This window comes from Cygnus olor, chromosome 15 (genome assembly GCF_009769625.2).
Source record: "Cygnus olor isolate bCygOlo1 chromosome 15, bCygOlo1.pri.v2, whole genome shotgun sequence".
Classification (NCBI taxonomy): Eukaryota; Metazoa; Chordata; class Aves; order Anseriformes; family Anatidae; genus Cygnus; species Cygnus olor.
The window spans coordinates 1249100-1275678 of record NC_049183.1 but is presented as its reverse complement, the minus strand read 5'-3'; the positions used below and the strand labels follow the sequence as shown (position 1 = coordinate 1275678).

The 26579-nt window shown below is 38.3% G+C and overlaps 1 long non-coding RNA gene across 1 annotated transcript in view; it reads right to left on the bottom strand.

Annotated features, from left to right (window-relative positions):
- The window catches only part of LOC121078660, a 73766-nt gene extending 56045 nt beyond the window's left edge, over nucleotides 1-17721 (bottom strand). Inside the window, exons 1-2 of the long non-coding RNA XR_005824682.1 lie at nucleotides 17454-17721; nucleotides 10162-10233 (exon numbers count right to left, since the gene is read on the bottom strand). This is a non-coding gene — a long non-coding RNA (uncharacterized LOC121078660). The remainder of the gene's footprint in view (nucleotides 1-10161; nucleotides 10234-17453) is intronic.
- Between the last annotated feature and the right edge of the window lie 8858 nt (nucleotides 17722-26579).

Genomic DNA, 26579 nt, shown 5'->3' with positions numbered 1-26579 from the left:
AAACCAGACCCCACAGAGCAGTTCTAGCATGATAGTGCAGACATTCAGTATAAAATTGTTTCTGTCCTAGGCTTCTAGGTCTCCAGATGTGTAACAGGAACCTTGGCAGTCTTGGAAGAGACAGATTAAAATAGTGCACTCTCTCTCTTTTTTTTTTTTTTTTTTTTTTTTTTTGTATTTTTTAGACTTTTAAGGTTAGTTTGGATGCCCTTACTAGGGACATCTGACTTAGTCCCTCTAACGAAAATATTTTTTCTGCCAGAAGAGGTATTACTTAACACTTTTGGAAGCTAGTGATAATATAAAATTATTTAGTACTTTGTGCAAATTTAAACGTAAGTGCAAATTGGAGCAAAGTTTTAACTGGAAATGGGTTTGGAGGTGGGTGGGAATATGTAAAGATTAATTACTATCTGCATTCTGATAACACTATGAAGAAAGCCATGTATATACAGAGATATTATGATTACATATTGCCAGCAGAGGGCAAAGGAAAAAGAAAACAGGGAAATCACATCTGAGAAAGGAGACAGAAAAGCATGTTTATGTGGCCTTTCATCTCTGGCAGAAAACATGGTGATCTGGGAATTCACCTTAGTAATCTTATTATTAGCTCACAGCCTTCCTAAAATGCACAGCAGACTGGGAGTGGGGGGTGCATACATAAAGCTTGCAGAGCAAAACAGCATGATGTTCCACTGAGATCTGTGTATTGCCAAAGGACAATGACATTAAAAACAGCAAGATGGCCAACAGCAGCCCCTATAGCAAGTTGATTGTACGAGCTTGAACGTGTGTGAGCAGTAAAGAAATTCAGCAAGTAGCATGTTTCTTTGATTTAATATTAAGTATTTTCTAGTAAAAATGAAATGAATATGAAAGCCAATGCAAATCACCAGTCCCATGTTTGCTCTCTTGGAATAATAAACCTAGTACTAGGTCAAATATCTCAACCAATTGAGAATAAAATTGAGAACTACGCCAAGGAATGAAAAAAATAACTTCTCTGATTCTGAATAATCCTCTCTGAATGCAGTTCATAGAACGCAGTGGATAAAGCACATCTGCAGTCTCCCATCCAAACTGCTTTCCAAGGCAAGGTGTCTCATCAATCCAACAGAAAAACATATGCAAACAGCTGTTTATTCTCACTTTAATTTTTTTTCTTCCTTTTTTTTTTTCCCTGAAATAGATATACTGATACACTGGGGGACCCAGTATATTGCCTTCTTCAAGCATTTTATTTGTGAAGCTACATAGTTCACAAAAATAAGATGTCCAAAACCCTGGACTTTTATATTTTTTCCTCTGCAAATGTAATTCCGTGCTGCTACCACCACTTGAGAGTCAAAACTAGCAGTCAGCATCTTCCAACTCACTGGGTGCAGGTCACATCCTTTCCTGTTTCATGCTTTACTCAGCATTACCCCTACTAGCACAAAAGACCACACAAGACCCAAGACACAGGAAAATCATGTTTTCATAACATACTAGTCAAATATTTCAAGCTATTCTTAAGACTAGAAAGAAGAAAATGTGGTCAGTGAACAGTGAATAAGCTATTATTATGCCTTTCCCCAGGGCTAAAAGACCATAGAGGACACTTAATGAGAAGGATCAGTGGTGGAAACCGCCTGGCATCACAAGGCAGAAGTCTACACAAAGGCCTTTAGCCACTCCTGCTAATACCATCTGGTTTCAAAACTCTATTATATATACATATACACACATACTCAACATTTTAAAGAAGGCGGCAAGTAGGGGATGGAATAAAAAAACAAAGCTCATGGCATACACAAACAGCCAGACACGTCTTTAAGCTGCAATAATTATGGGGAAAAAAATAAACTAAGAGAGCTAAATGAATTAAAATCAGTACTAGGCCAGAGGAGAATATCTCCATTACCAAAGAAAGTTGATGAATGATGCAATTACCACAGCCAAATCCATTTTCCCCACTTGAATTCTTGCTTAACAAATACATTAGTCATGTCATCAAAAGCAGAGGTACCTGCTCTTGACCAATTCATATGGGCTGATTTACAGAGAGCAGATGATGCTATATGGGACCGAGCAAGATTCAGAACGTCACGCGATGTAGTATCATCAGGAAACCAAAGTGCTACTATTTCTGTAGCCACTGCTTTTGGTGCTGTAAAACTCTAAGTGTTCACTATTGCCAGTGCAATGAGTCCTGAGCAATTTTTACTCCTAAATTATGCATCCAATTTTCTCCTGTTCTTTTAAATGCCTCTTTTGTTGGTTTGAGTTTCCCAAGACAGGAGCAAAAACAAAACTTTCAACATTGGGCACCTTTCTAGTCCTATGAAACATGAAACAGTGTAAGGAGTTTTGAGGAGTGTGTTGCTCTCCTACGAGCTACACACTCCTCAAAATTAGTTCATGTGCCTTTAAAGAGAGGCCTTTTTCATGTTGAAGAGGAGGAATACATTTATAGCACTGAATTGCAGTTCTTGATGCCAGTGGGTCTGCAATCAGGCTTGGTAGATGTGAAAGCCTGAAGGCTTGATCTTGAATTAATTGAAAGTTGGTATCAAAATTTCTATTAATTTAAGGAAAACAGCCCTCTAGCTGACTTGCTCAATCCATCCTCCCATACCCACTCCATCTCTGCTCCTATGCTTGTAGGCGAACTTTGCAGATTGACTACTCTGTCCCTTTCAATAACATAGTGAAATGTGTAGTAATGCACTGTCTTATCCAACAGTAAGATTTGCTTAATCTGAAATTTATTCCTCAAGACAACATTATCCAAAGGAAAGCTCATTGTCTTAATTGAAAAGGATGAAAGAGAACATAGGTGTGTTTCTAACATCTCCTATAGATCCCAAAATGTAAACTGTTACATCCAGATTAAGTCAGTTACAGCTTCCAGGCTGCATTTATCTAATGTGCTCTTGGAGATAATTCCTCATTCTCTGAATTGTTTCGCAGGAGTATAAATTCAATTTTCATAAAAATTCACTCTGATTGCTAAAGCCATTCAAACTCTCTATGATATCTGATACTAAACACACTTCCCCTGCACGTACTTCCTTCTCTTTTCCTTTTAAAATCCAAAGAGATGCTTCTATATAAAAATTAAATGAATTTGCTGCCCAGAAGCCAAATTAAATGTGTTCTTTTATACTCAGCACTCACAGAATAGGGAGAAATAAGAATAAATGAGAGCCATTAATTAAATCTCAGAGGGAACCACAGTGCTGCAAATGGAAAAGAAAACCTATTTTTCCCATAACTACTATTTTATGCTAAATACATCATAATTGCTATTCAAGACCATATTTGTTTTTCCAACATCACTTTTAATTTGTGATCAGACTGTACACTCTGACTCCTTCCATTCAAACCAAAACATAAGTTTTTTTTGCATCGCGGGTATGTCTGTAGCATAAGCGTGATTGCAAACTGTGCTTTGTATGCCTTTAGGCATATAGCTCCATAAAGAGTCTAGGACAACAGCTTTGACAATTTTAAAGTCTTTTTCAGGTCTGGCCATAGAACGATCAAGCCAGTTAGCACTTTATAATCAAACCCCCATCAGAAGCCTGGCGTCACTGTGACCCCTCCATTTGTCAGAGAGGAATTACAGCTCTCTGCAACCTTCACATCCTCGCTTTGCATCATGTGAGGATTACTCACAGACATTAGCTGAAGACAATCTTTCCCCTACGGGCATGCTCAGCCCTTTTAATACTACTAATCCCTGAAAGCCTCAAGTCAAGCTCAAACCCAATAAGAAAGGACCTTTAATAAAGAGAGGATACAAGATCTCTATCCTCAAATTTGAGTGCAAGAAACCAGCAGAGGGAATGCAATCCCCACGTGCTTTTAATCACAGAGAAGGCCTGGCAGTGCTTGTGAATGTCGCAACAGCCGCACAGATGTTAGTTCTAAGTTGTACTTGCCATCTGAGCAAGTAGTTAAACAGTATGATCCTATCCTCCAAAGCAAATAAGTTTCAAAGCCAAGTTCTAATGGATGACAGCCCAAACAAGATGAAAGAAAATCTTGCACTGAATACACAGCAGAAAGAGACATCATCGTTTTACAGTGACAATAACTGACAGGTATAAAACAGTCTGTAGTCTCTGAAAAATAACTAGAACTCTGTGACCAGCAAAGCAAAGACACTAAGTATGTGCACATGTCCCCAGTTACTCCTAAAGACAGAACTCTCTTTCTGCACATGCACACAAAATAGAAAATCCTGTTGTGTGCACACATATGCATGATGTTACAGTACATCCTCATATGAATGCTATACCTAATCTATTCTCAAGGGTTTTCCCTACACTTCATTTTTAGTTTGTCCTCCCACAAGCACGGAGCAAATCTTTTCCTGCTTTCTATTGCATTAGCACTTTCTGCCCAGACCTTGCTTTTAGAGCTCCTAAGAGCAATTGACGCATTCAACCCCCCATTAATTTGTCTAACCCAATAGGTGAACTTGTATATATTTATCTTCACACTTCTTTACACCAATCAGTTCCATAAGTTGTGCTTTGCTTTTTACTTTAGACCTTGTGCTTTCTTGTTCTCAAGTTCTAGTTATCACCCATGCTTTTAGAGGCAACAATTATTTACAGATAATCCATTTACTCTATTTGAAATACCTTTATTTTCACTCTCATATGGAAGACACTAGATTCCATCCCTCCCATCCCAAACATCCCTCTCCACTTTTCTACTTCTGTCTTGTGAGCTGAGAATCAGAATGTGCTGTATGCCTCATTTGAATGTATGTGTCAATGTGATTCATAAAGAGACAGAATGTTTTTTGTTGTTCATCCTTTCCTAATTAATTTTTAAGACAGCATTTAGTTTTTGACTACCAATAAGCTCAAGACTGATGTTTTCAGAGAATTACCATTAGCTCAAGATCTTTCTCCCAGTGTGTATACTTCATCACTGTGTGGGGATTGATGCACTGTTATTTTTCTACAGAGTATTAAGTCTGCATTTAACCCGAGGTTTTATAAGCCAGTATTGTGAGATTTACCTTATAATTAGAAAATTTGTATTTCAGTGGATGACAAAGGACCATTGATTTTCTTAAATAACCTTTCCCTTCTTACAAGTACTATGGAATAAAGAAAGGGCAGATCACTGCATACAAGAACAAATAACCTTCCTTAGACATCTTCTCTGCAGTTCCATATATAATAACCTTTAAAGTCTGGTAAAAAGTGTTTCACATGACAGCATCAATTCTGTCTATACCCAACTGGCCAAAAAAGAAAATCATTTCGGTCATTCACAGCTTGGAAAAATACAATAATATATTCCCTAAGCTCACTTTTAACCAAATTATACCAATAACCTTTACTGACTATTCTCAAGCCTTGAAGTGCTGTACAGTTTAACAACAACAACAAGGCAACTTTTAAATAGGTCAAACTAATCATTTTTAATAACACAAAAAGAGGAAATACAACTCCACCAAATAATTATGTAGGATATGTTTTTGTGCTTTTTTTTGTTTGTTCAATGTACAGAAAGAACACTAAAATGCAAGTTAAATTAACTCCTAATAAATTACTGATTTCAGTGTAATTTCTATTGAATCCTGTTGGTTTTATTCTTAGTAATGTGATTCCACTGGACTTTTCAGCATGGAACACTAAGTGTTTTACACCAACTCTTGTCATAAAGATACAGAAAAAAAATTTGCTTTTATCATAAAGCAATCCACACTTTCTCAAACATGACTAAAAGATCATAGATATTGAAAATGATATTGTAATGCATTCAAATCTTTTCAGTGAAATTCCATTTTAGGGAGCAGTTCTATTTTCATTTTCATTATAAAGTAGGATTGATAGCAACTTGTAGTGCAGCTCCTCAGTCAGTAGCCATCCTGTTTCTTGTGCATATTGCCTGAGGAGCAAAGATGGGTTTTTCAAAGCATCCAGGACTGACCTAAGCCAAACGCAGTTTTACTATCAGTTTGAATGGAAACAGGCATTACTTTACTATCAGTTCGAATGGGAGTAGCACTAGGTCAAGCAAAGTTAAGAAATATGAGCTAGCTGCTACTGAGCACAGGAGTACTGAAAACAGCGTGGATAAAGAGCCACAGAGTCTAATTAAAGTTGTGAGTATTTAAGTCTAATTTATTTTCCTAGAATTATTTCATTCTCTTAAAGTTCTCTGCATTTCTTTTATTCTTATTAAATTCAATTACATTTTAGATATTTTTTCCAAGCCAAAAAAACTGCCACTTGCATGTTGAAAATGCTGAAATGAGATGCAGTTGAAATCTGTTTCTTAAAGCTTCTTCCACAGAAAAAAAATAAAAAATGGAATAAGTCAGCCCTTTCCCACACAATTCCGGTTTTGACAAATTGACATTTATAGATGAAGTATGTTCTTCTAAAACATCCTGTTCAGCTCTATTTAAATACATAGCAAATGTGAGCAGTGAAACTATGTGATGCAGCATATTTTATCTGGGTCCCAAATCATCAAATATTGAACATGGCCACAGGAACCTTATTTGGTAACAACACCAAAAACCAAAGCAAAAAAAAAAAAAAAAAAAAAAAAAAACACAGTACAGAGCACATTGTTTTTCACACTTGCGAAGAGAGATCACTCAGAGAAGGTACCTGAGTTGCAAATAGAATAATTTCCATGTCATTACTTCTCTCGCAGAGGTGTTTAGAATACCCAATTGCTATTTCAAGTAGAAGTGGGGGAAAACAGTGTGTTTTTAAACTTGATAGCGTGAAGCTCACTGCAGCCCAAATACAGCCAATTTAGAATGTTTTTACAAACAGCTGGGCCAATATAAACAATTATTCTTTCTTTTTACAGATAATTTAGATCTTATTACATGTTGCACAAGCTAGCATTCATGATTAGCATAGGACTAGCTATTGTACCTTAAATTTTTGAATGTTAATTCTTTCTTCAGCATCCAATAGTGCAGATAGCCACAAGCTAATCATATCCATAAGGCTTCACTAGACTAATCAATGAATACTGAATAGGCTGGAATTTTAATTTTCAAGTATTCCTTTTTTTTTCCCAAAAAGCATAATAGAGAACATCATTCAGTTTTGTAGATCTTCACTAATTCACTACCCTTCATTTAGTTTAATAATCATTTTATGAATTAATTCATTCATTTTACAAATCTATTTAATTTTTATGCTTATTGCCAAACAATATGATCAAAATATTTTAACAGGCATTTTTGCACTGATGAAAAGATCCAGAAACAAGTAAATCAAGGAGACAATGAGGAATGCAGTGCAGAGTTTATAATATAAAATCTAAATATTAACGTAAATTCTTAATACCACAGGTGACCAATGATGTGGCTAAACAATGTGTGATCGTTATTTTACCTTAATTTGTTGCCAAAATTTTATCTAAGATTCTCAGCCATGTCTCAGAAAATTAGGCATAGACATTAGGCAGCCTTCAACACAGTCATTACAATAATGAATTTTAAAGAAAGTCCTGGTAAAGCCTAAGCTGTCATTGTAGCTCAGTATAGACAAGTTTAAAAACTGGCAATACAGTTTTTTCTTAACATTTTTGGAAATTAAAAGAAAAAACAACAGAAAAACTCAAGTCACATCCTATAGCCACAGTAGTATACTAACAGGGTAGAATCAAGGAATAGATATGGAAATGCAGAGGATGACCCTCTTTTAAATTAATATTGTACAACAAGCTTCAGTAAACCTGCACACAAGTTGCTAAGCTCCTGTACAACTGTTAGATGCCAAACCAATACACGTTCAAAACAGATCTGTGTCCAACTGAGACAATCCAGAAACGCCTCTTCTATATCTAGAATTTGGATTGCCCAGAATGAAGAAGGAATAGAAGGAGTCAACAATGCAAAAAGAATGAATAGGGAGTATGGGCATAGAAATAGATTGGGAAAAAATGTAGATCATGACTGCAATAAAATTTAAACACCCACTCTGTTTCTTAGTCACCTCTAGACTGCTTCTTAGTGGCTGCTGACCACAGCCCAAAGCTGCTTTGTCCCTGATCTCTCTCAGATTTACTGTTTCTATTTGTGGAGAGAAAGGAATATTTGCTCGACTCCAAAATTATTATAATGAAGCCCCCCTTCCTTACATCCCCCCCAACTCACCAAAGGCTTTTACTCCAGGTTTAAGGTTTTATAACCTGGAGATTTCCCATACACTCAACCATTAAATCACGTGAACCAAGATACACAACTGGCATCATTAGCCTTCCTTTTGGTGTCTTTCCAGGGTAGTTCATTACAGGTCTCCCAAGTTTAAATTTCCAGAAGATAGCACTCCCTGTTTTGCCAGGGTTATGCTTCCAGGACCTCCAGCTCAAGCAGGATTTTGGCAAACGGCACAGCAATGAGAAGTATGGCATTCCCACCAGTGAAAGGCCAGTGGTGTAACCCTCTGATAAAAGACTAGACCAAACACTGCTGAATGCAGCATCGTGGGAAACAGAAAACAAACCTACTACTTTCTAGGGAAGGGTAGAGAGAGACGGCATTTTTAGAAACTGTCTAGAGACTGGACAAAAGTTTTGGAAGCAAGAGTACTTGCTACCACCAACTGGCTGGAGGACCATAAGCAACTAATTTATTTACTGATGTCTCCATTATCACTTCAGAAATACTCTCAGTTCAGCTATGCACAAACTCACCAACACCAATGGAGTGCTGGCATACCTGGGTCTACGTATCATTATTTGAAAATAAGCAGCATGATCCAGTAAGGGCAGCTCAGCCTCAGACAAATATTTTTCTCAGCAGAGTCAGTGTCAGCATCTCATCCTTTCATAGTCCAAACCCTTCATGCCCTGACATTCTTTAAGGTCATTAATAGAACTGCCCAGCATAGCTTGAAAAGCAGCTTGCTCCTCTGAGCATAAACCATGCGTGCCATCACCAATTCTCCCATCCTAGAGGCAGCAAGGCAGGCCCTGCTCTAATTAACAAACTGACATGTTTCTTTGATGCATTAGAAAATATCTCCTGTAAGTGCATGTGGTCTCTATATACCTGTATATAAAACTGTATTATTCTAGCATGTAAGGCAGGACCCAAAAGAATAATGCAGCCAAAACAGACAGTGTCTCCACCAATGTGAGTGTCAGGAAGCAATTTACATTGCATCTATCCCAAATACAAGACTCATATCATTCACTTTCATATTTGCTGTTCTTTGCACATTTTTGCTGCTGTTGATTATGAACAGTGCAAATGATTCAATTCTTCATTCCTGAAGCAGTGTTGTCTGTGTGATTCGTCAGGCAAGCTGCACTTGCACTCCTTTTGATTCACTTATTGCAGCACTGAATTTGCTTTCCTGCTGCATGTGTGATAGGGATTCAGATGTAATCAGTTCGGAGCGATAATGCATGTAATTTTGAAATTCATATATAACATACCACAACTGATTGGGAAATTCACCAGATAAACAATTCATAATAATTATTAGTTGGCTTTAAATATCTTGTGAATTATGTACCTCTAAGAACATACTGCTTGTAGTTGGGACAGAGATCACTGAAACAGTATAATCCGTATTTGATGTATCAGGATATTGCAAGAGGTTTATGCCTTTTCTTGCATGATATAGGAGTGTATATCTAAACAAGGGTCTGAGCCTAATATTATCATTAATAAATGCTTTTTAAAATGCTTACAAGCCAGGATGAATAAATGCACATTGCAGACTATTTCTCTGTAGAGTCAGAGGTGGAAAAAAAGAGGCTATAAAATATAACAATAAAAACAACAATATTCATGAGTGGAAGTATCTGCCTGCATACGTAATTTACTGATTTTATTAGTTTCCATATACCTGTAAAATAAGTTTGACCTTGTTCTAGCCCTCACGTTATAGTAGTTTGTGTTTGATCAATCATCCTGTTTATATGAATAATTTAGTTCCAGTAATAGCACATTACTCTGAAAAATATAGCAGTAGGGATGTCTCTCTGTACTTAAGTAACACAATAGCTAATGTTATAAAAGCAAATTTATTTCCACCTGATAGTGTTTTCAGAACTAGCAAAAGAAAGCAATATATCTAAATTCTTTGTTTTTTCTAAAACGCCTTCAGTTTAAGGACAAAAATATTAAAAAAATAAATAAAAATTCAAAGCTCAGATACGACTTACACATGGAATTATTCCTGGAGCAGAGTTTGAAGAGAACTTGGTGAACCCGCAGTATTCTAGTTTCTTGGACAACTAGCAAAAAATGGAGCAAAAAAAAATGTTTTGGATCAACTTGATTCAAACAGCAGTGTAAAAAAACACAGTGTTTTACCAGAGTAATATGCTGTAAGTTGCTTCCCATCAATTTCCTTATAAATTTAATTAAAGGAAGCCAAATTACATAAAAATGCTAAGAATCAAAATATTTAGAAGACTTATCATTAAAATGAAAATCAGTATGGCAAGGGACATGATCTTTCTCTTAAGATTCTCCAAAGAACAAAATGCTTCAGTTTGTTCATTCTTCTCCTCACCCTTTCATGAATACTGCCAAAGATCAGCAAAACAATATGATATTTCAGTGGCCATTACATTTTCTTTTTCAACCACTTGGTCTCCCTTCCAAAGGAATTGCCTCATCAATTGCTTTGGGAAAATTGCAATGTAATTCAGCAAACTACATTGGCCTCATGTCAGCCATTCAGCATTATAAAACTTGCAAAGATGCCTGAAAGATGTAGCTCTGGTTCAGCATCAACCAAGCATCCTGCCTTTTGCAGGATGGATATTATTTGACCAAAGACTATTTAGAACTGCATTGAACAGGAACAGAGATTTGTATCTATCTGTCACACATACATTTTTACTGCAGACACAGAAACACCAACATAGCTTTAAGTTAGTTCGGGATTCTTAGCAAACTAAAAGCAGAGGTTAGAGTCATCTGCTGAGCTCAGACTGCAAGGTGGAGCTGAGCAGATAGCAAGGTGGAGAAGAAATATTAATAAATGCCTCAAATTAAGCCAAAGAAAAAAAAAGGAATGAAACAAATAGTAGCATAGTAAATATACAAAAAGTCTGCAGTACTACATCTAGCCTCTGCAAAGAGCAGAGTCTTCCAATGAATTGCTGTTTTACCATTAGTACAGACTGCAGATATTGGGGGGAAAACACTTCTAAATATATTCACGATTGATCACACAGGGAAAAAAATAAGAGATCCAGTCAAGCAAAATGTTTGTCTAAGGGTTTGTTTTTCCACAACAAATGCTTAGTGTAGTTAATGTGTTTCTAACACTGTATTGCCAATTATCTCACACAAAACCTGAAGGATTCCTTTCACTTGCAAATTTAGAAACACAAGTACTGAATAGTCTGGGGACTGGACTAACAAACCCCAAACCCACAAGGCCTCTTCTCTGGCGCTGCCCCACAGGCTTCCCAACAGCCTGGCACACTTCTCAGCTCTGTGTACCCTTTGCATCTTCTCCTCCTCCCCACCTTTCCTGCCTGCTTTCCTTAAAATCTAATACCCACCCATTGCAGCACTCTAGTCAAGTGAGCTGGCCCACTAGGTCTCCGTTATTCCAGTCATGAAGCTGGTTCCTTCTGCTTGCTTCCTAGGCTTCATGCATTTGTGCACATATACTCAAGATAGACCTCTTTCTGCCCTGTTTTACTGTTCCTGAGGTTTCTCCTGTTCCATCACCCTGCACTGTTCACTTTCAATCCCTGTCCACCACTACCTCACCTCATGGTCTGTAACCTCCCTCCCATCATTCCTAGTTTCAAGCTCTCCTCACCAGGCCGGCAGCCTGCTAGCAAAGGCACCCTTGCCCTTGCTTTTCCAGGTGGATCCCACCTGTCCCCAGCAGTCGTTGGTTCTCAGAGAAGGTCTCACGTTTGTAGAAGCCAAACCCCAATCAGCAACACAGGCTCCACAACCAGGTGAAGAACCTGCAGGACCCACCAGGTCCTCCCCAGGCCTTTCCCCTCATCAGCAGGCCAAGGAGACCCCAGCTGGGCACCCTGCTCCAAGCCTCCCCAGCACTACTGCTGACTGATGGGGATAAACAGAAGGGGTTTGAGCCCCAGATTTGGGAAAACCCCAGCAGGTTCTCCACAGTGTCCTAGCCCTGGGCCCTCAACAAGCACTCTGGGAGCAGGCCAAGGCCTCTGTGCCCCGCAGAGGAGTCTCTCCCACTGCCATCCCTCTCTGTCTGTCCACTGCAGATGTGTTGTTCCGGTGCAAGTCCCTCTGCTGCCTCCCCAGACAGTTTTCACCCCTTAGCTGCTAACGGGGCACTAAGCCTCTTCTGCAGCCACAGATCTGGAGGAGAAGACAACATTCCTCACAAGGGCTGTCACCAACCTTCAGCCTCCACCATCTTGGGCAATTCTATACCAAGCATGCCCACCAGCTGCCCCTTCACTGCCCAGCAATGTGGGTTTGGGCACTCATCTCCCCAGTGTCTCCATGAAGATTCTTTCAGTTTCTCTCCAGCCCAACAGCCACCCAGCCTGATCACCAACTTCCCAGTCAGGGCAGCCAACTCCCTGCCTCAGCCTGTCCCAGTCCAGGGCAGGGCACCTGAGGCACGCTGGTGCTGCAAATGGCACCTTCTGGCACATCAGCTGCCTCGGCCTAGCTGGGGAGCTCCCTCCTGGATGGTCTGTGGGCCACAAGCAGCCAGACCACAACACCCACTGTGGTGGTCTCCGTTCAGAAACTGCTGAAGCCTAAAGACTCCCAGAGGAAGACTGATCCCCTAAAATGAACCTATTGTTACTTATAACTACTTCATGTTCATTTTAATGGCTACCCAACAGCAGGGCTGTAAATAGCTGCTCGACCCCCTGTAAAAACCATTTCCAATTAAACATGGTTAGTACGTTTGGAATTAGATCTGACAAGGAATGTCAGGAACAACAAGAAGGGCTTCTTCAAATACAGCAGAAAAAGGGAGACTGAGGAAAATGTCAGCCTGCCAAGAAGGCCAATGGTATCCTGGGGTGCATTTGGAAGAGTGTTGCTAGCAGGTCAAGGGAGGTGATCCTCCCTCTCTACTCAGCCCTGGTGAGGTCACACCTGGAGTATTGTGTCCAGTTCTGGGGTCCCTAGCACAAGAGGGACATAGAACTACTGGAGCAATTTCAGAGGAGGGCTACAAAGATGGTTAGAGACCAGAGCACCTGTCGTACAAGGAAAGGCTGAGAGAACTGGACCTGTTTAGCCTGGAAAAGAGAAGACTGAGGGGAGACCTCATTAACGTGTATGAATATTTGAGAGGAGGGTGACAAGAGGTTGGAGCCAATCTCTTTTCAGTTGTGCCCAGCAACAGGATGAGAGGCAATGGGCACAAACAGAAGTACACAAAGTTCTGGCTGAACATGAGAGGGCACTTCTTTATTGTGAGGGTGACAGAGTACTGGAACAGATTGCCCAGAGAAGTTGTGGAGCGTCCTCTGGAGATATTCAAAACCTGCCTGGATGCCATCCTGTGCAACGTGCTCTAGGTGATCCTGCTCAGCAGGTGGGTTGGACTGGATGATATTCAGAGGTCCCTTCCAACCTCAGCCATTCTGTGATTGTGTCCCTGTCCTCTTCCCACTAATTTCAGTGGTGCCGTACTAGACTTTGAAGAACCATTGATTTAGGAGGAGCTGGGGTACTGAACTCCTTAGAAGGTAAGCCTTTCAATGCAAAACGGCTTAGAAGAGCTCCTGACATTCTCTAACTTTTAATTTGCTGAGGTAGTTTCAGCAAGTTGGCTTACATTGCACGGCTGCGTTTATGACGAATCCGTGACTGAGGACTACCCAGCTAGATCTTTATCACAAACTGCACAAGCCAACAACATATTGGTCCAGAGATTTTTATTGATACAAATCCTCCTCTGAGGTAATTTGTCTGGATCAAAACTTGCCATGTCGATTTGTAAACTTAATTAACTGTGGTCTCAATAAGAGCCAAGATTAGAAACATCATGATTAATTAGATCCTTTTAGGAAACGCAATGGTTGAATTAGCTAAATAAAAATAGTGGAGAAGCTGGCAAGATAACATTCCACTGATGGATGCAGTTTCATCCTGCAAAAGCAAATGCAGAGAGCATTATACATTAGCAAAATAGAAATAACTACAGCATCAATCATTGGCAGTATTTAAGGTATACGCAACTCTTTTCTATATAAAGACATAGTTACTCTAACAATATCTTCCTACCCTGGAAAAAGGGAATCTTCAGCCTCTCGATATGATGTCAGAATATAACAATGATCTTTAATCTCAGATAAGAAATTAGGGACCAGCCCTACTAAAAATATATTTGTGAGATGATATATTACATGGATGAAGAAAATTCACTATCTTTTCCTCTTATTTGTGTTTCTGTAGTATGCTTTTCATTATAGTACTGAACCAGTATTGCCCATCAATACCAATTATTGGAACATTTTAAAGGTGTCCTTTGATTGAGGCGTTATGTTTTTCATGAATCCTGGATCTACGTTTTTATAATATGATAACATGTGAACACACACCACATAGAAATTCTAAACATTCTGGTCACCGGAGAGAACTCTGGGAGTAACACAGGCACTGACCATTGTAGCAGAAACCCTAACCAGGTCCTTCTTTTCAAGAGTTTAGAATTGCACCAGTGCAGATTTCTGTGAAATGGTTTGACATACCTGGTTCTACACTGTTCATTTTCAAGTTAAACCTCCTCCCTCTATCTTTTGCAAATTTTACTGTAGTAAGATTTGACCATTCCTCTGCTAGGAGAGCATTTTAAAAGCACAGAATATTATGTATTTACAAGAAGAGTTGCTACACAACAGTCAGAATCTCATGTACGTATTATGACTCTGGTTCACAAAAGTTCAAAAGAAACTTCTACAGCTTAAATACTTCTGGAGAATTTAATCAAACCATTGTATGTGTTAGCATCTAGGAACATTCTATATTGGCAAATTGGGTGGAGAACATTTCTTTAGGTCAGCAAGTAATTGGTAACAGCCAAATGGATTTAGCACTGGTCTCAATAATCTATCTTAGTTCTGCAAAGACCTTGCAGGCATCATTTCTCATTTGTCCCTGTTTTCCCTTCCACCCTCTCTATCTCAACTTGGACAGTTAAATTGGACTAAAACCCACTTTGATATGGTACAATTAAACTAAGCGTTTGAATTCTAGGAAAGAAAGACTTTAGCCTAACTGAATTTTTTGGATCGGAAGTGCAATACAAACCAGAAGATAATGACTACTTTCTACAGGCAAGTAACATGAGTTTTTAATTGCGTGTGTTACTTCCCTATTTTCCACCACAATTCTTTAGACTAAGAAGATTTTGTGGATGGATATTTCTTATCAAGTTGATTCATGGTGGTATCTTGTCACATTTTTTGGAAAGAAGTCATAACACTCATTTTTGTTCTAACTCGACAACAGCCTCATGTGAATTACAACAGGATGAATTTGATCCAGATGCTGGAGCTACTCACTGTCCCAGGCATTGCTCTTTTTACTGGCCAGTACTGAAACTTACTGGCACCACTGTTGTAATAAAACTGCACCTGATAAGTTTAGCTGTGCTTAATTGTTTCCTACATACACTTAAACCTGTGATGGTAGTGATAACTGCTAATAAGTGGTGAGACTGAATTGTATAGGGAAATTCTAAAATTATTGGAGTCAAAAATCTGCAAAATGGATAGAAAAAAAGACACTTATAAAACTTAAAATATTCAAAATTGCAGAGCTTTTTAGAAAAAAAAAAGGTAAAACTATATATGCCACGTATTTTCTTTTATTCTCACTACAAAAACAGAACTGCAACTGAGGAGCTGACAAACTCGATCATTTGCAGTGAGTCACAATTAAATGGAGGCTGCCAGACTCAATTAACATATCAGTTTAGTGCAGATAGCATTCTGTCAAACTGAAGGGAGAACTGTTTTTTTCAGGTCCCAGGAATATATTGCTTCTTGCTTGTGGGGGGTGGGGGGGGAAAGCTCATGGAGCATTTCCAACACTGTTGCCACTGTTTAACAGTATGGTGGAAACAAAAGCCTAAAAATTGTAGCCGATTAGGAATCCACATATTAAATGTCGACCAAATACTGAAACACTTGCATGCATGTCCACAATAAGTCATCTTAATGTATGTTAAAGACATTAGTTGCTATGCTTTCAATCTAATGGAGGGGGAGGAACTGGGTTTGGTGCCTTTTTTTTTTTTTAAAGTAATTATGGTGAAAAAAAAAGGTTTCCTTAAAGTATAGGAGTACCTTTTAAAGGGGAGCATTTGGATCTATTTTATTATAACTAGTAAGTATTGCACTGTTAGGAGTTGAATACCCTCTGTAGGCATATATAAGGTTTTCTTCCTCCACCCAGCCACACTTCAACAAAATTTAACATTCTTTGCTAAATTCAGTTCAAAATGGCCAATAGGCTCCAAATTTGCAGTGAGATGGGGTCAACAGACAGCCGAAAAGCCCATAAACCTTTTTCCCTTAAGACACCAAGCTACAAAATAATACGTAAGTTGGGCCAGAAGTGGATGACTGTGCAAGCATGATGTAACAAGAGTCAGCAGACACCAAAGCAGTAGATGTTACAAGATTTTCTTTAATTCAAAGGGCATGGCATGGGACTCTTTTCCACTATCTAAATTTCAGATGAGTCCATCTGAGTGAGGCCTGGCAGCAGCCTTGCTCTTTCCAAAAGAAAATGAATCTACTTCTCTTCTTCCAAAAGGCTGAAAACTACTCAGCGTCTTCAGCTACTAAATACTGTACTTCCATTCTCATACATCACTTTAATATCTGCAGACAGTTTGAGCATACTTATTATTCTGAATCTTGAGGAAGAAAACAAGTAAGAACAAAAAACCCTCACTTTCCTTGCTTTTTTTTTTTTTTTTTGAATTCAGAAGTTTTACAGAACCTTAAAAACACTACATAAAGAGAGGAGGAATTGATTGCCAAATGAGCACTAGCTTACTGAGAAGATCTTGCACATGTAACTCACCCCATAAAGCATTTGGCTCTACGCTCAGTGTTGTGTCAAGGACAAGAGAAAAATGAAGAAGAAGACATTATTTTCTCTCTCACAAAGGAGTGTGGCAGGACTGTAAAGAAGCAGTAAACTCTGCTGCTGTTCATGTTTTTATTTTTTAAAGGAGACTGAAGTCTCTTTAAGGCAGCCACACACCTGCCATAATAAGACTAGTCAATAGTTTAGTCATTTAGCAGCTCAGTTTCAGAAAATCTGGCACAATCACTGCTCCTGAAGTATAATGACTGCTACAAACTTCAGAAAAAAGCTCCCTCACCAAACAGCTACAGTCTTTTTTCTCTCTGTTTTGTTTAATTTTAACAGGAGAAGTAATAAGGGCTGTTGCTGATAGCATTGTTCTGTTTACCCCCTTTGGCAAAAAAGATGTTAGCATTTCAGTGCTACTTACCCTGTTGCTTTTCATTCCTATTCCTCACAGACTTCCCCTACTTTCTGCTTGCCTTGTAAATAGGTATTGTGACTCTCTGTAAATAAGCATTGTGTCTCCCAGCTAATGGTCAGGCTTCCAGAGCTGACAGCCAATTAACCGTCTTTTGGCTGCTCTTGAAGCATGGGTCTTCTGCCAACATCTGAACCCAATCCATGAAAATCAGCTCTATCTAAGCACAGATGTTTTCTTGATTGCTTTCTGCAGACACAAGAGGACAATGAACCTAGCCGCCTGTGTACATTTCCCAAATGTGCACTGGCCTCTCTATCTGACCATGAATTTCATACTGGAATTGACATGAATTGCAACATTGTGATGTGTTTGTATTACTTATCCAAAGAAAATCCAAAAAAAGAAAGAAAAAAAAAATGTAAAAACTTTAAAATCATCCTCCGTTGCTTGCTAGCTGATAATTTATTAAACATTAGAAACTTTCAATATATGGACCTCAGACACATTAGCTCTAGTGAATCTCTTAATATCTATAATACTCCTCATTAGGAAAGTGATAAACAATTCAGAACATTTTGATATTACCCTGCTGCAGTCAGGAAAACATTTTTACATTAACTATTTAAATTTTATGGCACTGTCTGCACTATTCTTTGCTTTGCTACAACAGCAGAATTAAAGGACAAGGGAAAAACGATTCTCTCTAACAGAGCTTAATTCCAGGCCTAACTTAAAGGTTCAAACGTTACACCCTCATGGAAAGATAATAAAATTTTTTAATAACTCCATGGAAGTATGCCCTGAAGGAATGAAACTTAGAAGACATGAATAGGTCATCTAAGAGAATTCGTGTTTGAAACTGAAGAAATGTTGACAGCTGCAAAGGAGTAGTGATTATGCATATTATCCAGTGATGTCTTCATACAAAATACTTAGCCTTGGGAACCAGGGCTAGAAGCTGGCACTAAGCAGCCTCAGGAAGCACTTTCTCATGTTCTAAATCTCTTTCTTTAGCTATTTAACCTTTCTCTCTTATCTCTGTGGACTCAGATGTCGCCTCATCTCACTGGCCTTTCACCTGGGGCTAACAGACTCCTTTCAGAAAGAAGGAAGTCTAGCGCTGGGCTTTAGCTTTCAAGTCTGTGGTGGTTTTACCGTGCTAGGCAGCTGAACACCACAACCGCTCTCTCACTCCCCCTCCTTAGAAGAGGAGAGGAAGAAGTACAGGAAAGAACAACTCACGAGTTGAGATAATAATTTAATAAAAGGGAAAAAAATAATTATTAAGGAAAGATTATTATTAATTAAACAATTTAACTAAAGGGAAAAAAGGGAAAGGGGAAAAGGGAGGGGGAAAGGGAAAAAACAAAACAAAACAAAACAAGTAAAGGCTATGTGGAACTGCAGAGGAAAGAAATTACTCTCTACTTCCCACAAATGAGCGATGCTTGACCATGTCCTTGAAGCAGGGCCTCAACGAACATAGCCAGTGTTCGGGAGGACAGACATTTTCACAACGAGAGCCCACCCCTCCCCTCTTCTTCCTTTTTCCACCTTTTATTGCTGAGTGTGACATCATATGGTATGGAATATCCCTTTGGTTGGTTTAGGTCAGCTGCCCTGGTGATGTTTCTTTCTCACTTTTTTGCCCACCCCCTAGGAGGGTTAGAGAGTCCTGATGCGATGCCAGCACTGCTCAGCAGCAGACACAACACTGGTGTGATACCACTTCTGTTCTAGCTACAAGTGCAGAGCACAGCACTGTATGGGCTGCTGCAGGGAGAGTTAACATCCCAGCCAGACCCAGTACAAAGTCCTACCTAACCTGCATAACATTTGCAAAACAATTAGGTGCTAAATTGCATCTAGCTTAGATAATATGCTAACACTGATACACATTCACATGTATTTTTTAATGTTAATTTTCTTTTCCATCGTCTAAGAGCACACCACCAATAATTTCACAGTATTTTGAAAAACTATTTTGAAAAAATGTTTGGAAAATAAGAAAGCAAAGCTTCTCTTTCTCTAGTAAAACAGTCATAGCATTAACTATTAGGAAAGGATGGAGATAAGACCCTGCACCCACTACCCCCACACAATACATGAACATACAAGTGAACACACACAAAAGCACTACAGCAGTGACTAAATTTGAACAGCACTTCACTTTTTTTATAGTCACATACAGGGATGTACTGCTCTGTTCTTACATAATGACAAACCAAAATTAATGAGCTTTCCACTTTTTCTTTTGATCTCCTATAACCATTAGTGTAACCACTAGGCAACACCACCACTAACCAAACACACTACATGTGCTCCACACACATTACAGCCTTTTTCAGGTTTACCGAAATCTAGTAAATAGTTCCACCTAAGAAGACAAGCTATTTGATGAGCAGCCAGTTCTTTAAGCAAGTTATGCAGTCACAAACTAAGAGGCATATAAGGATGTGGCGCGCATCCAGGTCAAGAGCCCATTTAGCTCCATCTCCTTTCTGCAGCAGTGGCTGAGTACAGATGCTGATGCACTTGCAGCTTCAAGTGCTTCGTTCACAGTGTCTGGTACTTATTGCAATAAAGCCATGACATACTATACAGTTTATAAGAATTCAGTCTATTTTCTGGGCCTGACCACGACACGGGCAATGCTTTATAAAACATGAATGTGCAGCAGTTGGCAGGGGAACCATCATCTTCAGTCATATTCAATCTCTCTTAGGCCTTGGCACGTGTACAAGAGCAACAGATATCTTACATGCAGCTCAGGTGTGGTGTAGGACACTTCTGCTCTTACTGCAGCCCTCAGCAGTCACAAGTGCCGGTGCCAAGGAAACCCACTCTATTTAATTTAATTTGCTAGAAACAAGTGATATTTATGAGAATTTTCTCTTCCTCAAGTAAAGTAAATTTATTACCGGAATGGACGCCAAGTCCACTAAGACCTTGCTATCCAGATCTGCCATCATTGTTCAATGTACCGTGGAATAATCAGGAGCATTTCCATTTTGCAGGATTTTATATTTGAATTGATTGAAAGTTGTAGTTCTTGCCAGCCAGCAAACATACAAGACATCAGTTTGGGAAATTATTCAAAGAAAGTTTAAACTTTAAACACTATCTGTTTTATCACTGAGTCTTTTGTTGGGGAACCGTGACAGACGTAAGTAATTCTTGGTACACAGTGAATTCAAAAGTGAGTTTATAGTTTGAAATTATTTTTGCTGGCAGTTATTAGTAACAGAGATTCCAACAGCTTGGTAGTTAAAATGTAATTAAAGTAGTACTCATATTTAAACACTAGCTCTACTCATTTCAAATGCACATATTGACAAATATCAGTGATTGACTGACTACCACAGAGAAGTTAATAGTGCAGCATTAAGAACAGGTGCTGTGATTCAAAATGGTTTTCATGGTGTAAAAAACAAAAGCTTCAGCTAAAAAGAAAAGGTGCATTTTGACATGCAAAACACTATTGCACGGCAGATTCATAAGGGAACCAAAGGAACAGATACAGCTCATTGAATCAATGGAGTTCATTAGTGAAATTGTCAGTGTACATTGTCTCATGTACTATTCAAAGGCATTTGCAGATGTATCCAGCATGGCAAAAAGTTATTTGCCTTTGCTCTAATTTTGAGATTTGTCCTGCCACATTTGGCAAACAATGAAATTCAAACAATGGCCTGTCTTCACATCTCATATTCATCCATTTTCCCATTTGGCTGGAGTGCCATAATAATCAGGTTATGTTGTCCATCAGATATGCACTTGAGCATTTAGAATGATCAATATTTTGTCATCACTTATTTAACGTTTAATTTGAAATTTGTTTCATTCTTCACTGGCAAACTGGAATTTTTGTGTTCAAATGGAAGCACTTCAGGCTAATTTCATTTTAAGTGTATAAGCATGGCACAGAACCACATCTGTATTCTGACTCAATTTAGCACCAACTTTGACAGACTTTTTCAGAACATTTGTGTCCAATAGTTATTTTCAGGGTCAAAGTTATGCCCTGAACACTAAATCATAAAAGCCTGGCTTAGATGTAATAAAAATATGTAGCACATAGTATCACACAGCAAGGGGAATACTTGTCCTGTCACTTTCCAACACTGCACGCAGGAAATTACTTGTCTCTGGAGTCTGACATAACCTGTGGAAGATCTCCAGAGGCAGAAAGGATGCACTGTCGTTATGAAACAAATTAGGGAACAGCAATATCTAAGACTCTCCTTTAATTTTTCCTCTAAAAATCCATAATAAACTAGCAAAAGATTAAGATTTGGTGATTAGCACCTGAATAATAACAAGTAATTATTTTTGAGCCAAACAAGGATAGAGTATCCTGGGTAATTTATACTGGGTAATTAAGGTAATGAATACTTGAGAGTCTATCAAATAAATAGTCCCTAGAAGTGTCATTTTAATAGGGGCACGATTATAGGCAGCACTAAAGAGGATTGAAACAGGTACCGTATACCTGTTTCAGACACATAATTAAAAAAGGCATAAATCTCAACACTGAGCCTTCCTCTAAATTCTTCATTGAATATGGCCTGTTCCTCTAAGACTGTTTATATTGGCAAATCTATCAAATTAACTGGAATATTATAACCAATATCACTACCTGCATGAACACAATTATTTAGATTCTTTTTGATTTTTCTTAGCTTGCACCAACAGGTACAAGTTATAACTGGATAAAGAACAGACTCCTCAATAGAATAGAATAGAATAGAACAGAACAGAACAGAACAGAACAGAATAGAATAGAATAGAATAGAATAGTTCACTTGGAAGGGACGTACAAAGATCATCAAGTCCAACTGCCTAAGCACCTCAGAGTTCACCAAAAGTGAAAGCATGTTAATGAGGGTGTTATACAAATGCCTCTTGACCACTGACAGGCATGGGGCAGCAACCTCCTCGCTAGGAAGCATGTCGCAGTGTTTGACCACCCTCACAGTAAAGAAATTTTGCCTAATACATAGTCTGAACCTCCCCAGAAGGTATATAGTTTCCACCCATATAGCAGATGTAGGGATCCCAGCATAAATGTTCAGCTGATTCACAATCCCCATCAGGACACAAAGGTTAATATTTCACCTTTCAGTACAGCAACATGAAAAGAGAGGAAGCATGGGCTAATGTTTCCAATACAACACCTCAGCAGGATAATAAAATAGGTAAAGTCTTTTTAAATCATGTGTCCTGCCACAGAGCTGTTATGTATTGAATCAATCACTAAATCAAGACGGTTATATTTTCTGTGTCCTCTAGATTAATGGAAGTTGCTTGAGCAGCACTTTTCTAATACTTTAACAAACAACATGGGGAGCGAATCATTCTTCTGAATCCGTTTGGGTGCCTTGGCCAGAGGAATGAAGCTGCAGTAGTGAAGAGCTGTTGCCAAGTATCTCGGCAAGCTCCAACATTATAGCACTCCTCAGCCAAATTACGGCCAATTCTTAGCACATTTTGAAAATGTTGTCACTCTTCCTTGACACAGACTGGGAGAAAAATACAGCTACAGAGGTTTAAAAAGTCAACTTGTGTGGCCAGGAGCCATCCTTGCATCAGGGTCAAGGGTAGGCATGTCCCCAAATCATATGGCCTGGGTAGACTGCAGGTCACTGCCTCAGTGAAATAATAATCAGTAATCTGTGCTTTGCAAAGATGCAAGATGTTGCCTGTGGTAGGACTGCATTTATAAGTTTGAGAGGGGATAATATTTGGAAGTAGCAAGTTTATCAATTTAATATGTCCAAAATATATTATAAATTCTAAAGGACAGATACACTGAAATTTCCTTAATGAAAAGCTAAGTGCTCATAATATGACCTGCTTCACCAGGACATTTTTATGTTCTGAATAATGAGAAATCTCAGTTGGCTTTCACAAGACAAATCTTTTATATATAATGAAATACCTAACAAACATGAGAAGAAAATTCTAAGAAGCAACAGAATAGCCTCTTGTACATGTTAATGCTATTAGCTACAGACTAATTCACCAGGTTGGATAGGCTGCCCCATGCTAGAAACAGCTTTACAGAGTAGGGCAGAGTGTGTGTGTATGTGTGTTTTACACGTTTTAGAAGCCAATCTTTGGATTAACGACAGTTTTATCCAGTTTTGTTTCACTTCTTCATTCATCTTCATGCCTCAGTTTTATGAGACTTTTTCATCCAGCTTGGAATTTAGTCCTGACTGATGATTTGAAAGGTTTCATACATTAACTTCCATCGCTGCTTTAATGAATTCTGAGTTTGATGGAAAATTAATATACTAAGCCTCTTCCATCTTTCCTCATAGGCAACATAATTCTGTGGGTTTTTTTGTTGTTGATTGACCAGAAAATTGGTGCTCCCCACAAAACTAATACCTACATTTGCATATTTTACTGATCTTAAGGTTCAACATTTTGCGTATTTGAAAGCATAATGAGGTCAATCATTATCTCTTTTCTTCCAGGCAGGTTAGAAGCGTTGATGAATATTACTATTCCTATTACTTTCCATAGAAATATAGGAGAAAATAATTCTGCTAACTTATAAAATACCTCATTTTTTTCTCACATAAGCACAAACTACAATATCCAAAGTAATTTATTTCTGTGAAAAATAAATAAAAAATAATATCCTGGGAAAGTAATTTAAGAAGCTAAACAAACACTACAGCAACCCTACTAATATTCTCTTCATACTGTTAATTTATATATTGCCAAACATTGTGCTATTTGTTTCCAGAAGCAGCCCCGCAGGCTCCACTAGTTACGCTGAATAGCAGCACTCTCCTTTAAGTGTTAATCTTGACACAATCAGTGAAAATGTGCTTTCTGTTCTTTTCATCTCCTTACTGTGCACTACACTGTGCAGCACTTGTCCCACTCACCATGAGGTTGATTACCAGCACCTTCTGGTCAGATGCTAAAATCCGTAGGTCAAATTGCAGGTGAAACTGGCAAAGATAAATACTCTTAATTAAAAAAAAAAAAAAAAAAAAAAAAAAAAAAAGCCGATATTTTATTTTCCTTTTTAACAGCAAGTAGCATAAAATAGGAAATATTTGTATAATTTTATGTCTGATAATTTGATAAAGCCACTGTAATTTTGGCAAATCAGTAAGATAAAATGAACTCTACATGAATGCTCCACACAAGTTAAATGGCTTGAATCCAACAGGAGCAAGAAGAAAACATCTGTTTGCATTTGAAAAAGAAAGCATGAAGATTTTTTTCATTCACGCACCAACTTCATCATGAACTGTCTCAGTGTTAGCTGTTTTTTCAGCAAAATGTAGAAAGTATTCCTTAGTTGAAGAGCATTTTTTTGTTGTTTGTTTCTTCGTTTAATAACAAATAAATCATGAGGAAGTTTTTGTTTTTCATCAGCTTGACAATTATGTCACAGTTTTGCTGGAAATAAGAGCAGTTGGCATTTTCTTCATGCCAGCACAGGCATGTGTGAGATGAATTGTCTCCGAACTACAAGCAATAACAAGATATGCCTTGTGCCAGAAAGCAATTAATCGTTGTGCTGCAGCCAGGTTGGTCTCGGGGGTGGAAGCCCCTGTTGCACAGCTGCGTGGCAGTCTCAGCTTCTGCATGAAGCAGATTCATCTCTCGGGTAACTGCTTAGTAACTTTTAAGAGGAAAGACCATTCCTCTTGGAAATACACCACACAATTTTACCAAAAAGAACCATCTTTCTAAAAGGTTTTAGAGTCTTTTCCACCATATGGGGAAAAAAAAAAAAAAAAAAAAAAAGGTTAGAAATAAAGGGTGCAATCAGAAGGCTGTGGGTTTTCCTAACATTTAAAAGGGCTAAGGCATCTTACTACAAATGACTTTTTGGCAGCTTTTTCTGTCTATTATGGACTCCAGCATCTCCTGTAAATTGGGATTTACAAGACAGACAGAAAATTTATCCTAGAAGAGAAAAATGTATTGAGGTACCAGAGAAAACCTCTTCAACCACTCTGTGACGAGGCAGGAAATTCCTAGACCGTAGTCCCATGGGAAGCACTGCTCTGAGGGCGCAACAAGTACAGTGAGCCTTAGAAAAAAACACTTGTTTGCACAGAACCAAATGGAATAGCAAATGTTGATAAACTATCAAATTAGCTAGTAGGATGAAAGCTTTTTTTCTGAAGCCTGCTAGGAAGAAGCTCTCCATAACTGCACCCAGGTGTACAGCTATCATCTTGTGCTTCCTCTGTAGCAATGTAACTCCAGTTACATAAACATGCAGTGCACATTGAATTTCACAACCCTGATGCTGCTTGAAGTATGCCATAACATTTTCCAGCCAAATATATATGCCACTCTAAATAATATACATATATCTCCAGAATGCAGCTAATGATATGCAATTATTCACAACTGATAAGGCTCTTGTTCTAAAATCTTCTACATGAAAGCAAGAAAAAAAATGAGTTGCAGGGAGAGTTCTCCCTTTCATCACTGCTGTCAATTATAATTCCAACATTATGTAAGAAACAGAAGAAATTGTCTCTGATCTGGCTAAAGGTTAACAAATGCAGTAGTTCAGGGAACTAGAGCAGAAGAACACTAATGGCTCCTGCACCTGGAACACAGTTTCCCTCTTTAATTAGCTTCTCCTACATCAGTGCATTTACAATGCATTTATGCCCTATATATTTATGAAATAACACAGATCTTTGGCTTCAGAAAGTCAAGATCAAGTCAAACAGAAGAAACAAGGATTTAACAAAACTCCAACCCTATTATCACTACTTAGATAACATAAACTAATAGGTGAAAGTTTTGCTCCTCTATCACCACTAAAACAGAACAGAACAAAACAAAACAAACAAGCAAACAACAAAAATGTTTTTCTCTGGATTTATTCACAAATATGTTTGTTTTCCTGTGTAAATATTTTTAGATTTTTCTGTAAATGCTCTAATCATATTTCTTCTCACACAGGTGACAGATGACAAAAGTTTTGTAGCAATGCTGTATTTGTTGTGAATCCCTATTCACATCAAAACATGGGGAAAATAAATTGAACCAAAATGCTATGGCCAAGAGATTTCCTGGCATTGAAGTGGTCGGGATTATACACCAGATGTTAAATTAAATGTCTGAGGGCAAACA